This window comes from Ostrea edulis, chromosome 2 (assembly GCF_947568905.1).
Source record: "Ostrea edulis chromosome 2, xbOstEdul1.1, whole genome shotgun sequence".
Taxonomy (NCBI): domain Eukaryota; kingdom Metazoa; phylum Mollusca; class Bivalvia; order Ostreida; family Ostreidae; genus Ostrea; species Ostrea edulis.
Genome location: NC_079165.1, coordinates 21,849,245 through 21,868,473, shown reverse-complemented (window position 1 = coordinate 21,868,473; position 19,229 = coordinate 21,849,245). Strand labels below are relative to the sequence as shown.

Below are 19,229 nucleotides of genomic sequence, written 5' to 3'. Positions count from 1 at the left end.
TTCCTCTGGTTTCCAATTCCAACCATTATACGCAAGAAAGAGCCCATATAGCGTCTAATGTTATGGTAAATTATTCTTCATATAGGCCCTAATGTCGCAAATTTTATTGTAAAAGAATGTTAAAGCCATTTATATTTATTAGATTCACCTGTTAAACTAAAATAGCTGTACACGATATACTTGTAAAAATCCTATGAAAATAAATTTTAAAAAACGGCGCTCACGATGTGTGTAAAGGAAATTTCGATCTGGCTATAAAATATATCCGAGTCAGGGTGGAACTTGGGCACATAAAACCAAAGGGGGATGAGGGTGCCCACCTTTTTTGTCAGTTAACCTTCACCCCCCCCCCCCCTTTGGGGAAAAACCGATGCTGCGTCGCTGTGTATGCATGGAATTAGAAAGCGCAAGTAATAACTATCTATATTTCTCTTATTGTCATCAGAGAATGTACTCTGGAATTATCATACATTTATCATTAACCAGTCAGTATTGTTTCAACCGATTCGGAATAAATAGGATCTTGATCGATCTTCTTCGTCCTCCGATGAAAAATCGTCGATGTGGCTGGCATTTACATTAATTATGAGTTCAAAGTGATATCTTTGTATAACAAACTATGGTTCCCCATTCAAAAACTCCTCCAGTTGCGAATAAATCGTCTATGGATGTGCTTTTGTTTTGATTCGCAAATCTGAGTGTGGTCTCTTATGACGTCACAAATTCAGGAAATCAGGAACGATAATCGTGTAACGATTTTCTATTCCGACTACCTATGCACTTCAATTTCTTCGAGTTAATATCGATTTTAATCTTTAAAAAATATTTTTATGAGGAGTCTATGAAACAAAGTTTATAATTATGGAGAGAAAACGTATTGTTAAAAACCGTCTCCTATGACCTTTAAATGTATTTAGATTAGGAATTAAAATGATATTCTAAAGGATGAATACTTGTAGATACAATTTGGAACATCAAACACCATCAATATAATTTATTTATTTTCCATATCACTGTATTTATTGTTTTAAAAAAGCTGGAGTTTCTAAGTATTTTCCCGCTTAGTAATCAGTCTTCTTCTTGCACTTAAAGTCCGCGGTGTTCAGTGGGATGATGAAGGATGCCAATATCGATGTACGTAAATCTTTGAATTCAAACGGCAGATTAACTTTATCTTAATGTCAATTGAAAGAAATTGGAGGAAATAATGAACATACTGCCTCAAGTTTTTAGTCTAAAGCGCTCAGGAAACCAGAAATTTAACTGGCATCAATATCAAAGAAACATCAATCAACACGAGGGTACAATTATCAATTGATGACATCGATCTTAACCAGAATTCAAGTTTCCTTCAAAGAATTCTGATGCAGAATATAGAAAGTAGTCGTCTTACACTGAGGTCCCAACTTAATCAATGTCACGTATGGAATTTAAATAACTGAGAATGAAATAGGTGAAGATAGTGAACTATCATCAGTTTCATGAATTCTAACTGTCTAACAATTTGGTATGAAACACGCCGGACTACATTTAACCTAATGACATGTTGTACATATATATTTGCAAATTCCGGTCTTTCCACTGGCGTTAGAATTGCATCTATATTAGGAATTCTGTTGAAGATTATGCCAGACGATGAGTTAAATATGCAGAACTTGACAACGTGTCATAATGGGTATCAAAACCATTAAAGTCACGAATCAGACACATCAAATCAAAATTGTATATACCATTTATCCTTCCTAATAAACCGGAAGTGATCAGAGATAGATTACCTGTACTTCTATCCTTCCTAATAAACCGGAAGTGATCAGAGATAGGTTACCTGTATGTACCATCTATCCTTCCTATAATAAACCGGAAGTGATCAGAGATAGGTTACCTGTATGTACCATCTATCCTTCCTATAATAAACCGGAAGTGATCAGAGATAGGTTACCTGTATGTACCATCTATCCTTCCTATGATAAACCGGAAGTGATCAGAGATAGGTTACCTGTATGTACCATCTATCCTTCCTATAATAAACCGGAAGTAATCAGAGATAGGTTACCTGTACCTCTATCCTTCCTAATAAACCGGAAGTGATCAGAGATAGGTTACCTGTATGTACCATCTATCCTTCCTATAATAAACCGAAAGTGGTCAGAGATAGGTTACCTGTATGTACCATCTATCCTTCCTAATAAACCGGAAGTGATCAGAGATAGGTTACCTGAGGAATAGGTTTTGGTTCCAGCTGACTGCTTGTCACAACATTGTATTTGTTTATAAGTCTTATTAGCACAATATTATTTCACATGAACTTAATTCCACATTTTGGTAATCCTACTTATACGCCAACTCCCCTTTTAAAACATGATATTCTTCAAAATCATGTTTCAGTTTTAAAACACATTCAATGGGGCGAATGAATCAAAGGCGAAGATAACGAACAGTGATCAATCTCAATATGAGTTCTGTACCTATACTGGATCCCTAAGCTTCACAAAATTATTTACAAACGGAGATACGTTCCCGTATCTAGTAAATGCTCTACCAAGCTCCTATCTTTGCTCCTAACAAAAATATTACCTGCTGTGAAGGTGAAACTTTAAACATATTGTGCCACAACATATGCGAAAAGTGGTGTAAATCAAACGTGGATTCTAAATATTCTATAGAAATTTTAGTAAATTTGAACGCACAAGCTTTTCTCAAATCAACAATTAACATCAACACCTATGACTTTTCAATACTTTACACAAACATTCCTCACAACGAATTAAAGAGGAATCCCGTTAGGGATCCGGATTAGAATAGGTCCTTAGTACCCCTTGCTTGTCATAAGAAGCGACTAAATGGGGCGTTCCTTCGGATGAAACCGCAAAAACCGAGGTTCCGTGTCACAGCAGGTGTGGCACGATAAAGATCCCTCCCTGCTCAAAGGCTGTAAGCGCCGAGCATAGGCCTAAATTTTATAACCCTTCACCGGCATTGGTGACGTCTCCTTATATGTGAAAGATTCTCGAGAGGGACGTTAAACATATTTAATCAATCAATCGAAAAGCATCAAATCTGGGCCATCGCTTTAGCACAAAATACGTGATGGGGAGGGTAATCGTGCATATGTAACAGAAAAGAACACACAGATATAACCCAGTGAACTCGAAATAAAAGACACCACAGAGTCTCCCACATTTGCTTCATGCTTAAATATTTTATTGAACATGGATATTAACAGCAAATTAACAACTCAACTTTATGACAAACTGAATGACTTAAGCTTTTCCATCGTCAACTTCCCTTATTTATGTACAGTAGCAACTAGATGAAACCCCGCGCACGCGCGGGAAATTACAATTAAATAACATTGCATAGAGGAAGGACTGTTTAAATGCGTGTTTGAATTGTTGCACACGAATCAATTGCACGATATCTTTCGCTCAAATGAATTCAAGAACTTTTTTTTTAATTATTGCGTGACTTAGTTATATGTTATATCTTTTGATATAATATACAGTAAATAAGATTTGATTATAAGGAAGTAACTTGTAGCTCCAAATTAAATGTTCCTTATGTAACATAAATCATTTCTCTCCGTATTGAAATTTTGATGATTTTACAAATACAATTGTGATCCGTCATGCCGAATAGTTAACCAAAGACATTTATGAACGGTCGTTCATAATTTCAAAATTCGAAACTCATTATTGCGAATGTGTTTATAATGGTAGTTTTGTTCTGTGCGACAATTTAAGGGCAAAATTATGAATATATGTGATTTCTTCTCGTCAAACGTAATAATCGAAAACATAATGCACTACATGAATGGCAAACAGAAAAACTGCTATATTTAAACAATGGCCCGATTTCTTGAACATTGTCATGTAGTGTACATTCAACCTAATTTCTGTAAAATATTTTAACTCTAAAGTTATAAGGCGCAAACTTCCCAAAATAGTCTCGGACCATTCGATATCTGGCATATTGGACAGTTTTCTACTTACATTCAACATATCTGTCATCATAAAACATGTTCAACCAAAATTAAAAAAAAATTAAAAAAAAAACTTGTTTGTGTTTATCAATGATTTTGTACATATCAGTAACTGTTAATAAATTATTACAGAAAGTCGTAACAGTGATTTCTATAATTACGGAAAAATTAAGAACATCGAAAATATCAAATGAATATCGTACTTTAAAAATCATCGATGTGTCAGATCGTTGGTCTTGGGAAGGGAGGGGATGTCCTTCGTTGAATGAGATGTACAGTATATAAGTAATATAATTATAAATCTTCTTAAAATGATAAATATGGGCCTAGTCAAAACTATTATAACTATAGCTAACGCTCAACACCTACACAATTTTATACTGGTCATGTTGTAAACCATTAGCAACTTCTCGGTCCGAGAATGTGCGATTGGTTGTAGACCTAAACGTCTATGAAGTTGCCTCGTTTTGGGCGCTTCGTTCTGGAATATCAGGGCCGTAAATTACATGGAGGCGGAGGAGGCAGCTGCCTCCTCCAACTTTTGAGCCAAAAAAAATTAAAATTTAAAGTTCATTAGAATTTATGTTGTTTCCAATAACTAAGAACATGATACCTCCCTTAAAAAGCATTCCAAATCTTTCTTTTAGAATGAGTTAGTCAAGTAACATCTTAGAAGGCCCTAGAATCAAGGATTTTGCACGAAACGTGTTCAGTGTGCACAAAATGTGCTCAGCGTCTGGGGGCCTGGGCGGCCCCCAGACCCCCGCCTAATTTCCTGCCTCCTCCAAATTGAAGGTTAATTTACGGCCCTGAATATCCACAAGGCTGATTCAAGAATTAAGAAACGAACAGGCATATTTTACTTATTCAACAATTATCAAAACTCTTTTGTAAGATCTAAATCAAGCATTGATAAAAAATGCATTTATTTCATATCGTATTATCTTAAGTTGTCATTTAAACAACAACAACAACAACAAAACCAGAAAACTTGTTTAGATCCGACAAAACGTGTCCGCCACTGTACTCTAATTTTATGCTACATGTATTTCAGGGTATTTTATGGAAAGCTAAAGTAGGTTTGAATTAATTTTACGATATTTACCAATCAAGTAAGATTCTATTAAAGCTTACGGTCTTCACCTCACATATGGAACAATATTAAAGGGGAAAGAAATAACTCTGGAGCAAGCGCTTCGGAGTTTATTAGCAAAATTTGTTAAGTCATAATTATAGATATTCCATTATCACCTGCATATGGTGTTTATATCTTTCAACTGATGTGATACACAAGAGCGTGTTCTGCGTATGATCGGTTTTTAAATCGAAATATGCAATTGACAAATAAGTTGATGTTTCAGAGGTTTCAACAGTCGTTTAAAGTCTGCATTTCGCAACTTATATGGTCGTTATAACGATCTAATTTACCAATACAACCTGCCATAGGATCAAATGCTATTCTGCGTACTTCATACCAGTTGTTGGACTGTCTTTTACGTACTGATTTTGACTAGGGATTGTTCCGTTTATCTGATGAAGACATAGGGCTCACGGCGTGTGTGTCGGTCGAAAAAGGATGCTTAATCCACCTGGGCACCTGATCCCACCTCTGGTATAACCAGAAGTCCTTGTTTGCCCTACTTTTAATGTTGTATTCTTTATAGGAGCTATGAGATTGATTACTATTCGTTATCTTCAGCTTTTCATTATTCACATACGACAAAAACTCAACAATGGATAATAGCATATGCTGCAATTTAGAGCGGAATTTTTCATTCCATTTCTCACGAGATAATATCTAATATGTCTGGCACAAGACATTTAGGCACTTTATAGGCATAAAGGTTCTTACTAATAAGATCATTTTGAAATAAATCTATTTTTGTATGACGGATCACACATCCCACTATGGTGAAGTCTTTGCTTTTATTCAAATTTCATCTTGTCACGGAATGATAAAAACCCGCGAAATTTTCTAATCGTCTGCCACAGTGCGTAAAAATAATTTCTCAACAAATTGTCTCGAGACGTTTCTCGTCCAAATTATTCCTTATCATTTATAATTCAACGGTTTAACCAGGCACCTCCTAAGTAATCAATTAAGTCTTTTACAATTTACAAGAAACTTATTTGAACTTGTTAAATCATTCATCGTGGAAAGGAACTATAAAGGGTCTTAAAGTACCCTAAGAAAGGCTCGGGTAATAAACTGGTATATATATACTGATACATCGTTCGTAACATCAAATACTTGTGTCTACAAATCTGAAATAATTATCTTTTATTGAGTTTTAAACAGCAAGGAATGCTATACTCTAATGATAAAGGCAGTTTATCAGATAATCTACGGTGTTACATTCGCATTCCAAAGTCTTCGTATATTCACAATGGATAATTTTTTTTACGTTGTATTTAGTCTCAATCTCTTGCTTTTGAAGTCTTATTTCATAACCTAATATGTATAACGGTGTGACCGTTAAATCGAGAGAAGCATGAAATGGTCATTGGCGTTTCTCAAGTGATAATAATATTCAAAGTACGATTTAGCAATAAAAATATTTTACGATTTTTACATATATTATTTAAGAAATTCCTCTTGCGCTAAACACCCAGTAACATCCAAATGTTAGCCTAAAGGGTTTTTTGTGTTGGCTCTCAATGGTCCACTGAGGCTTAAGAGGATGCTAAAGCATTTGGTGTTGCAATTTGAGATTGCTTGTTTGGATGTTACGGTGCATTTGCATATGGATGATGAAAATATATGTAACATCTTGTAACACAACTGTAGGAATTTGATCGGCCTATTCATTTAGTGCGGGGAATTTAATATTAATATTTTTGTCTCGATGAAATTACAGTAATTTTGATTGGCTAAAAAATTCGTTTGATTTCTGAATCAAAGATAACCTGATTTTGATTTCTTGTTGTGTGCCGATACATGTACGCCGTGTGAATTTGAAAACACAAAATAATGTTTTATTATTTAAACTCAATGTTTTAAAATATTTAAATGATAATTAAATGATAAGAAATGAATCTTATAATTCTTTTCTTGAGGGTGGTATCATATGGAAAATTGGACGGAAAAGTTTTCATCAATGTGCCGCGCTACGCTACCGAGATTTATGAAAGATACAAAATTTAGAGTAGAACAAACACGGACATACACTGTACCAGAGGTGGGATCAGATGCCTAGGAAGAATAAGCATCCCCTGTCGACAGGTCACACCCGTCACGAGCCCTATCAGTAGGTAAAGTGCGGCCAAATAATTGGTATGAAACACGTCAAACAGCATTCGACCAAGGGATAACTTGTATTTGCAAAGTAGATAATTATAATGACCATGGCTATAGAATTTGCGAAATGCTGACTTTAAACGAGATTGTTGAAACCTCTGTAACATCAACTTATTTGTCAGTAGCCTGTTTTGGTTTAAAAATTCATAATGAATGGAACATGTGCTCTCGTGTATCGAATCACTTGCATGTGATAATGGAATATTCAAACATGAATACAACAAGTTAAATGTAGAGACGCTGAAGCAGGGTCATAAAGTTTGCCGTTAAAACTTATGTTCAGTAAAATATCTACTAGTAAAAATGAAGCAGATATGGAAGACCCTGTGGTGTCTTTTATTTCGAGTTCACTAGGATATATCGAATATATGAATGAAAGTGAATATTGTTAATAGATAGAATGTCGTTGATGTATCTAAATGCCGAGATGAAAGTCACAGCAAGAGGTTTCTCGTGTAGAAATATTTGCATTTTAAGGTCACAGTGATTTTTTTTTCAAACTACCACCCCTCCTTTTGAATTGGGAAAAATTAGCGACATTTTCCTCAAATTGGGAAAAATAATTCATAGTAAATTAAAATGGGAAAGATGCATAAAATAATCAAATACAATTGTTTTGTTTGAGATTTATTTCAGATCTGATTTAAAATCATAAAATAAATCATTAAGTATGTATTGGAAGTCACACCTTGTATAGATATTATTTTAATTACTTTTTCTAAGAAATACTTATTGTCTAATTTCATAAAGAAAATAATAAATTATTAATTCACCAGCATTTGTATCCATAATCTTGTAAATATTATATTTAATAACCAAGTTTCCAGAATGTCTCTCCTGTTTGTATTTTTCGAATTTTAGTAAAACCCTTTACTGTTAGCCACTTCCTGTTATTAGCCTGACCCTACATATATAATGGTGGTCAAACTAAATATTGTCAACAGTATGGCTTAATGTGTATCTGGAAACTATATACTTCGCTGCATATCTGCTTATATGGATGCCTCTATTGTTTTACATATTCTTTACAAAACCTTTTGCATGTGCAGTGGTTTGGAGAATAAAACTGAAGAAAAAAACATATTTACTCTGTCAGCAATATACGGTAACATTTTTTTAAAATGGCCAAATTTCCCTAGATTTGAAATTGGGGAAAACATATATATATAATTGGGAAAAAATAGCTAATTTTAGTGAGGGGAAACAGCCGAATATCGGTGGCATTTTGGCCTAAAAAAAAAATCACTGAAGGATGAATTCTTTTTGCATCTATTGGACACGTTAAGGTGTGATATTTTTGCAGCAATAGCTATAGGATTTATACATAATTTGACCACACAGGAGAATGGGTGTCTTGGTTGGTACATTTGTGCCCAGGTTAGTTGAAGGTCACAGTCATTTCATTTCAAAGGTTCTTAAATCATTCCATTTGAGCAGATACAATTTTTATAGACTATAGATTTACTTAAAATCATGTCCCTAATTTGCAGTATAAGCATTGCGAATTTATTTCTGTCTTTTTGCAAAGCAGAACGAATAAACATTGGCAAATTCAAAGAGACAATAAGATAGACTGAATTTCCTCTGACAATTTTTGACTTTTGAAAAAATGACAGGGATTACCCATAATGCTTCTCCAAAGAAATGTCGCATTATACTTCATTGACATTATCCCGTACATAAAATAGATAAATGTTTGCACAGTACCACAGACGTTTTTACAACTACAGAATTTGTAAAATGCTGTTTTTAAATGAGACTGTTGAAACACTGTTACAAAAGTGTTGAAGGGGTGAGGCATCTATATTGACCTCTGAAAGACGCCCGGATAACAAGTTCAAAACATCGTGTAATTGTCCTATACTCTCTTAGTTTCCAGTAACGACTTATTTCTTTAGATTTAAAAATATTTTTGCTTTTATTCTGTTTTACTGGAGACAAATATTGGAATTTTCATATTTGTTTTTCAAATGAGGGAATAAAGTGACATTTTACTACGCCAGTAGTTGAAAATTTTTGTCTCTTATCATTCAAATCCCCCAGATCCCACTTTAAATGCTACAACTGTAAACAAGAAAGAGTAATGTTACTTCATGACCTCATAACTGAAGAAAATACACGCAAGTATGGCGCATATCAACTAATTTGTCTGGATTATGACAAAAATACAACCTTAAGCAAATTGATTTTTGGGGTTGATAATGATAACGCCTCGCGTAACACACCAGAGGCATTTTCGCTTTTGCAGTACGTTCCTTTTCATTCTTCTTTTCATTTTCCTCCACCTTTGCTTTTAAATTATTGATAGACATAAAATCTATTGAGGCTATGCTGTCTTTAAAGTAAGATTCTTGATTCTTTTATAGGAAACAGAACCAGTGTCAAAGATACACTCACCATGGGTCATAATCCAGTGTAAAACCACTATTCTAAATGCATAGGCAGCTTTTTTCTTGTTAAGTGTCACGGGATCTTTATCGATATTTAGTTTTCATATAAAAATATCGCAGGGTTGTACAGAAAATTATCGATACTTGATAAACAAATAAATACTTATACCCTAAGCACCCATAAAAGATGGGTTGGGTCTTTTTTTCAAAATGTGAAATAAGATACTTCTAGAGATCGGAATCTTAAAGATTTTTGCTTCTAGAGACTGGAACCAGTATGTTGGCTTCTAGAGATCGGAATATTAGAGATTTTTTATTATAGAGACTGGAACCAGTATATGGAACCAGTATGTTTGCTTCTAGAGACCGGAATCTTAGAGATGTTCGCTTTTAGAGACTGGAACCAGTATGTCCGCTTTTAGAGACTGGAACCAGTATGTTCTAGAGACTGGAATCTTTGAGACCGAAACCAACATGTTCGCTTTTAGAGACTGGAATCAGTATGTTCGCTTTTAGGGACAGGAACCAGCTTGTGGAACCAGTTCGTTTCGCGCTGCTGATGATCTGATTGAAAAAAAAATTGACTTGGTTCCTGAAGACCTCTCACTTCCCCTCACTACTGATTGATGATGTTGACCACTACCACTAATATCCATGGAGATTTTCTTTGTCGAAAAAGAATTTTACAATGCGTATTATATGCACTGTATCTACATGTAGATCAATGTAAATTCATTTCAAGAAGTTAACTCTCCAGCTTTTAAGCACAACTGTGCAGGATGCTGTATAAATTGATAAAACTCAAGCGCAAACCTCTTTTATTTCCTGAGAAAATTGTCGAATTCTCTATACGATGGCTTAAACGTAAAAGCTTTTTAAAAGATCATTAACTGTGTGATATTGCAGACGCATGATAGTGAACTGTTTTTAAAGGGATGATCAGAAGCGATAGTCTAGTGGTCATCGCGCTCGCTTCAAAACCAGCGGACTTTTGTTCGATTCTCAATCCTGCGCGCGTCATTAACAGACATGACTCTCTTCGAGAAAAAAACCCGGTATTGGAGGTGAAAGTCAAAGCTGAAAACCATAGGTCTAAATATGAGCCACTTCATCTGAAACCTGATTATGCGTGTACATGAGTGAAAAAAAAATCTTGAATAGGATGTAACATAGGACGTAAAACACTATACACAATAACAAATCACACCATGTCATTGGACTATTGTACAATATGAAAGGTGAAGATAACGGACAGTGATCAATCTCGTAACTCCTTTAAGGAATACAAAATAGATAGCTGGACAAACACGGGCTCCTGGATATACCAAAGGTGGGATTAGGTGCCTAGGAGTAGTAAGCTTCTCCTGTCGACCGATCACACCGGCCGTGAGCCCCATATCTTGATTACATATAGGTAAACGGAGTAACAACCTGTAGTCAAAATGATTTGTTTTTCGTTGCTTAAAAGTTACATGCACTTGATACACTCAACTGTATGACAAACGGGATGATTTCAGCTTCTCCATCGTCAACTTCCCACATTTGTGTAGCAATATTCCATTATCACCTGCATATGGTGTTTATATATCTCAACTGATTCGATATGCAATAGCTTGTTCTGGGTATAGTCAGTTTTTAAATCGAAGTAAGCTACTGACAAACAAGTTGATGGTACAGGGATTTCAACAGTCTCGATTGAAGTCAGCATTTCGCAAATTCTATGGTCGTTATAACGATCTAGTTCGTCAATACAACCTCGCATTGGGTCAAATGCTGTCTGACGTGTTTCATACCGTTTGTTAAGCCGTTCTTGGCACACTGATTTTGACTGCGGATAACTCCGTTTACCTGATCAGGATATGGGCTCACGGCGGGTGTGACCGGTCAACAGGGGATGCTTACTCCTCCTAGACACCTGATCCCACCTCTGGTGTGCCCAGGGGTCCGTGTTTGCCCAACTATCTATTTTGTATTGCCTGTAGGAGTTATGAGATTGATCACTGTTCGTTGTCTTCACCTTGCATACAGTGGGTGGATATGGACTCTTAAACAAAACAAGAATAGAAATTAAGACTTATGTGTATTTTCAGACCAGTCAAAATTTGAAAAATGTATATAGATGCCTTTAAAATGTGTTTGAGCGGAAAATTTTGATCAATTTACCAAGATGGGCTGAATTTCATCCCAGCTTAAATTTTCTCGCTTATTTCTATCATTAAAAGTGCAATCTTGATGTTATTTGAGCTAATCGCAGTATTACAAATTTTCAAAATAAAATGACAGAGATTTTTAAGATTACGACCTACAATTCAAAAACTGTCACACGTTCGTCATTTTTCATTTCACAAACTCACTTGGGTCATATTCCGGAATCAGAGTTCCCCAATAATAAAATTTCAAATTTAATTAAGTGTGCTCGATTGCTTTGCGTTGGTGTGCTAGAAGTGTTAAATGAAATCTGATGTTATGGTCGTATATGTATAATGCTAGTATATAGAAACTTATAATGTGTTTGGTGAAATTTTGATATGAGAATAATGCATACTTAACATGTATATTTCCATGTATGAATGTCAGATACGGCAATTGAAAGGAAATGTTTGTAATGTAAATGCAAGACTTATCAACAACCCTTTCATATAATCCAATGCTTATGATCTTTTCGAAAAGGTTTTGAAATATTTTTCTTACCATGGGCGCTAGTGTGACCGTAAATGTTGTGAATAGCTAACACTTGCTGAGATATATATATATATATATAGAGAGAGAGAGAGAGAGAGAGAGAGAGAGAGAGAGAGAGAGAGAGAGAGAGAGAGAGAGAGAGAACAAAGTGCTTATCATAACTATATACTACATTTGAATTCTCCCTTATATAAACATATAAAATGCTTGATTGAATGGTTATTCAATGCACCTAGAGTTCAAAAGCTATCGATTTAATAAACTTTTTTTCAAAAAGAATCTTAATTCCATCTTGATCAATGTGGCGCCGAGATGAGTATCGCTAGAAGTAGTTTTAGAAGGGCATACGTAATGTTTGATGAAACAAGGAATTGTTCAAGATCTGGAAAATACCTGATCAATATAACGGTTACTATTAGGCAGGCTGTGTATTCATGTGGATTAACGTTAATTACATTAACCATTACTTGTTAATTCAATTGGATTTTAGGTTGGGATACGATCTCTCTCTCTCTATTGCTCTCTCTATTTCTCTCTCTCTCTCTCTCTCTCTCTCTCTCTCTCTCTCTCTCTCTCTCTCTCTCAGATCCGGTTCAACATTTTATTTAAAGTTTAATCCATTAGAACGGACATTGAAGTACATTGAAACTGAGTAAATTCAGATGCGAGTCAAAGTTACCAGTAATTACTATAGGTCCGTGTCATTTTTTAACATCCCACATCATCACGAATTTAAAACAAGAAAAAAAGCAAATCAATCGAAATGGTGTTAACGCATTGAAGAGCTTCAGAACTGAATCCACAGAGGACCAATCCTAGTTGCAAACAATCAAATGTTTCAGGGACGATAAAATCGTTTACAGACAGGCACGCCCTTATTGCTTAACGTTCCATCAAGAATTTGTCACGACAGTGAAAGTTCACATACGATATCTTGTTACGACCCGAGATTTCTCCAATATTTTCATAGGTCTTAAAAGTAAGAATTGTGGGCCTCGCATCATGTAAGATTTATAACATTTTTAGGCATCTCTTGGCATCTTTAGCACAATTTCATTGATTAAGTGATTGGCTGACTGATCGACTAACTGACTGATTGATTGACTGATCGAAGGGTTTGCGGTCTTTTAACATTATCCCGGTGATACCGTTACTGCACAATCGCGAACTTTCCGTAAAGTGCCAAAGGTGATTGACGAAAGAATCGTCATATTTTTTCAGAATCAGGTGAAAGGTGAAGATAAAGAAAAGTGATCAATTTCATAATTCCTTAAAGGAATACAAAATAGAGAGTTGGGCAAACACGGACCCCTGGACACACCTGAGGTGGGATCAGGTGCTTAGGAGGAGTAAGCATCCCCGTCGACCGGTCGCACCCGCCGTGAGCCATATATCTTGACCAGGTCAATGGAGTTATCCGTAGTCAAAATCAGTGTGTCAAGATCGGCCTAACATATTTGCAAAATGCTGACTTTAAACGAGACTATTGAAACCCCTGTAACATCAACTTGTTTGTCAGTAGCCTTTCTCGATTTAAAAACTGATCATACACAGAACAAGCTCTTGCGTATCGAATCAGTTAAGAGGTATAAACACCATATACAGATGATAATGGAATATTGCTACATAGATATGGAAAGTTGACGATGGAGAAACTGAAATCATTCCGTTTGTCAGAAGGTTGACTTGTTATTTTGTCGTTAATATTTATTTCAAAATGATGCAAAACATATGAATACGAAGCAGATGTGGAGGACTCCGTGTTGTCTTTTATTTTGAGTTCACAGTGATGTATCGAATCGACATATGAATGAAAACGAGTATAGGTAACATATAAAACGTCGTCGATATATCTAAATGTCGAGTTGAAGGTCACGGGGAGACATTTTTTTTTATTCTCATCTAGAAGCTTTTGAATAAACTCTGCTTCATAAGAATATAAAAACAGGTCAGCTAACATATGAGCACGATTCGTGCCCATGGGAATTCCAAGAGATTGTTGGAATACCTTAACACCAGGTATGTCAATGCTGGGGTTCGAAGCAACAACGTATCGATTACGAAAAAACAAACAAACAGAAAGATTACACACATGGCATTTGCTCGACTGCATTGCACACACCCAAACTGGATTGTCATTGTCGTCCTCCTAAACAGCATCTTTCCAAAGAAAAATTTTGTGACTCATCACTTTTGAACGATTACTTTGAAATTTTCGGGACTGGATATCTGACCTCTAAATATCACAGCGCCATGAGTGATTGCATGATCCAATGAAATCCATCGTCTCATTATAATATAAACGGATGATGGCAAAGCACATGTTCCAACATTGACAACCCACAATTATACATCAGATTTGGACACAATGATCTTTGGTTCCTATTTGAATTTATTCTGTAAATACTTTTATTTTGTTTTGGTAGAAGTATAAAATTGTAAACTACATACGCTGTGTGCAAGTATCTGCATTGATACGGCCTGCCATTAGGCCGAATGTTGTAGGAAGTGCTGTTAGACAGTTCTTGACTACGAATTACTCCGTATACTTGATCAAGATATAGGGCTAAAACGGGTGCGACCGGTCAACAGGGGGTGCTTTCTCATACTAAGCACCTGCTCCTATTTGGTACACAACTTACATACAGCCAGAGGCTATCACACTCTTTAAACCGAGATTCCTCTGACATTGTACCTGGGACTCCCACAATATAAAAACGGGGGGGGTAAGAGTAAGAGGAATCTCGGATTAAACACACTGTATAGAATTCGGGAAATGGACTTAGCTCTTCTTAGCATGATACGGCTAATATCAAGACCCTTTCGTAGATAAAGATTCGTGCACTTGCTGCCCTGCTGTACTTACGATGTGGGTTTTGACACGGGATTTCGGTGAAATGGACAACATCCACGCGTCAAACAGACTCCCGCGCTCCGCAGCACCACGTGGGTGAACACGTACACTTTGTAAATGAGTTTATCTGTCAGTAATCTAGCACTTTGAATAACGTCGACACAAGCCTTTCATCTTTACAATAATTAATTATAAATAATTCATTAGCTTACACTTCGTCTCTGTGATGGAAATTGAACTATTATTTTTTTTTTTAGGTTTAGGACAATTTTATTGTACAAGCTTTTAGTCATATATACGTGACTATTAATTCACGACAGTTTTCAGAAAATCAGATGATATTAAGTAAATGTGTTATTGATATTGGCATCCCTTGTGTTTATCTACCGTAACAGAGAGAAAGAGTTCCTCTTAATTCAATTTAGAAAATGCATGCACCAGTTAAGGTATCTCTCTTTATACAAGAGTTTGAGATGGACGGAGTGAACACTGTCCCCTTCATTGTTCTCCGTCATATCGACATTCTTCATCATTAATCACTCAATTAAAAGAAGCGACATCCAAAGAATTCCAAAGAAGAACGTAGATATTCCGATTAGTAAAAGCCAGGAGACTTTCAAGGGAGGTATTCGTATTGTTTTGTTGAGGAAGAAATGGTTCTTTGAATCGGTCAATTTTATTTCCATTTCAATAAAATGTCTGTGAATTCCAACAAAATATATTTACATTCCAAAAAAAAAAAAACCGCTAGAAAAGACTTTAAAATATTTTGTGGATCGTTTGACAAAGAGTTGCAATGAGAGGGTCATTACGTTGAAGAAAATATTCATAACCATTCCATGGCTGTTGTAAGATGTTGACAAGCATAAACAGTTTTTGGAAACGGGATACTACAATTTTAGGTTAAATGTTTGATACTGTTCCGATACTACACCCACGGTGTGCAAACTTCCACATTTAATTTTTCTGCACACCATTGCATGTTATCAGCACAACAGACTTAAAAAAAAATAAACACGCAATCCTTAAACACTTCTCACGTTACCCACTGATAACTAGTGCAATATGAAAAACTTGTCCCATTATTCACCCGTTTCCTTCTCGATTATTGAACGTTAATCGAAAAAACACTCGGGAAATCTGGTACTTTTTCAACTTTCAAAGATTATTAATTTAGGAGGAAACAGTTTGTGAAAATAACGATGATTAATGATAAAAATTCAGAAACATGTTTTGTTTATACGTGTATGGTCTAGATCAATATCACGATGTGTATTATGCATACATGACATTCTATCCAAACTTTCATTGCGTCTTCACGACTTTGACCTCGATTATCTCAGTACATGTAAGAATATGCACACAGCACAGAAACATTCACTACATAAGGATGCCCGGGATTGAACTCACGACCTTCGGAACCAAATCCCGTAGCAGCGCGAGACCTGCGCGCTAGTCCGCCCGACCATCTAGGCAAGTCAAAATACTTGCTTTGTGTGGCGATATAATTCTCACCACGCCGTCACACGCTCTACGTAATTGAGAATCAAAATAGGATATAGCCATAAGGAGATCATACAAGATTTACACTAAACATGGTTGATTGATTGTATCTTGCTTAACGTCTCGCTCGAGAATTTTTCACTCATATGGAGACGTCACCAAGACCGGCGAAGGGCTTCAAATTTAGGCCTATGCTCGGCGCTTACGGCCATTGAGAAGTGAGGGTTCTTTAGCGTGCCACAACTACTGTGACACGGGACATCCGTTTTTAAGGTCATCTCCGAGGACCCGTGACATTCACAACTGATGCCGAGCGTTTTGGCGATGGAACTGTCACTACCTATTTTAACGACTTAGGTCTGTCGCGGCCGGGATTCGAATCCCGGCATTCCGCATTCGGGGCGAATGCTCTAACCTCTCGGCCACAAATAGTTTAATAGAGCATAAAGATTCTTAGTAGTAGTCCGACTTCTGTTTGTACCCGAGTTAGTAAGGTAAATATTCTAATGTTCTTTCTTACTTCCATGTATAATACTTCAACATGACGCATGCACAGTATCATAAGACCGACATATCGCTACCACACTAACCCTCGTGGTTAGTTGGGTATATGTCACAATTCGTCATATATGAGTTGAAACTCTCTCCGGTCGACTGTAACCCCGGTAGTCCAAGTTCAATCTCGATTCCAAACCGTTTCAGCAGGGGTACGCTAATCACTCATGTCTATATGTACATTGTTGAATGATGTCAAAAGTAAACCCAAGGAAAACAATTTGGAAGAAGGCATAGTTTTACTAAATGTAAAACAAAACAAAACAAACAACTAAACAGGGATTTTGAACAAATACCACTATTTCACTGCATCACATTTATACTAGGGACATTGAACTTTGGTTTTGAAAGAAAAATATAATCATCAGACAAAAAATCTGCAATAATTTTAACCCGGTGCTGATATTAGTTCTCAAAAATACTTTTATTGTCGATCTTTATGTTTGAATTAGACCATACTGGAATATTGCAAACTTTAAATTTCATCGACTTGTATTGTTCTATCGTCTTTACAACGCATGTAAAGACATAAACTCACAACATCATTTAAAAAAAAATATTCTTCTTGGTCATTAGAACAGCAGAGATGTAAGCGTCCCCAAAATCCAATTTTCCCCACAGCATCATTTCCATTATTTGCTAAATATGTGTTTACTCAAGGTTTATCATTTGTTGTGGTCAGTCTTTTACCCATGTATATTTCAGAGAATTTATTAAGCAATCAACATTCACCATCTTTAAGCCCTCAGACAGACAGCCCTGAGTAACTATAATTATTGATTTCCATATAATCAAACATCGAAGAAAATATTACTATATATATGAGGTGTAAGAAGAGAAAATAAAGATATGTTTATACGATGAGCTTAAGTTTAGGCAAAATCAAAGCTTTTGCAACAATGACACTGTTCAAATGTAACTCAGTATTTGTTAATTCCATTGTTGTCTCCCAGACTTAATCTTGGGGTGAAATACTGTTGTAGTTTATTTTAGTAACTGTTTATAGAACTACACAGATTTCAATGCCTAACAATGAGAAAGATGTGGATTCCCTTCCCCAACTTGCGTGATTTTTTCTTCCTCATCCAATCCAAATATTTTTTGCATTAAACCTGTTTATATTTATTCCGGATGATTTTGATTGACTGTAGATTGTTGAACGTCCCTTTCGAGAATTTTTTATTTATATAGAGACATCACCATTACCCGTGAATGGCTGCAAAATTTAGGCCTAAGCTCGGCGCTTACGGACTTTGAGCTGAAAGGGATCTTTATTATGTTACACCTGCTGTGACACGGGGTTTCGGTTTTTGCGGTCTCATCCGAAGGGCCATCCCATTTCTCCTCTTACGACAAGCAAGGACACTGAGGACCTATTCTAACCCAGATCCCCGCGAAAGCAAATGATTTTGATGAGAAATCGAAATTATCGAGAGTTGCAAAAATAATTTTGGTGAATCGTCAAAAACATAATTTTAGTGTTATACATTATTTTAAAAGTTTATTGTTATTCTTAATAGAGTTTCACTCAGTAAAACAACTAGTAAAACATCGTCAAATTGTTCCTCATGTGAGAAATCCTGTTTCTCAATCTGCCATTTCAACGAAAAGATTGATCGCATATTTGAAGCAATTTACGGCTACTCCGTCAGATGGATTAAGTAACAGTAATTATCAATACCTTGCCACGAATAAGGGGGATGGAAAATTTTGTTATAATTGACATAAAGTAGCAGTTATTCGGATTCGGATTATCGGTGTTCACATCGTGTTTGTTGATTGGCATTTCATCCGTTTGGTGCCGAATCTTCCTAAATTGGCAGATTGATCAAATGAGATCATTCGACAGTTTCATGTCTATTATATTGGCATGCATGCAAGCCTAACTTTGTTTAACCCATCGCTATGAAATATAATTGTTGCCATGCAGTGTTGATATGAGAGCATGGATTAAGTCTGATTAGGAGA

At 35.8% G+C, this 19,229-nt stretch overlaps 1 protein-coding gene across 1 annotated transcript in view; it reads left to right on the top strand.

Moving 5' to 3' along the window:
• LOC125681666 (cardioacceleratory peptide receptor-like) overlaps nucleotides 1–19,229 on the top strand; it is a 57,153-nt gene that overhangs the window by 26,376 nt on the left and 11,548 nt on the right. The gene's annotated exons all lie outside the window — the stretch shown is intronic.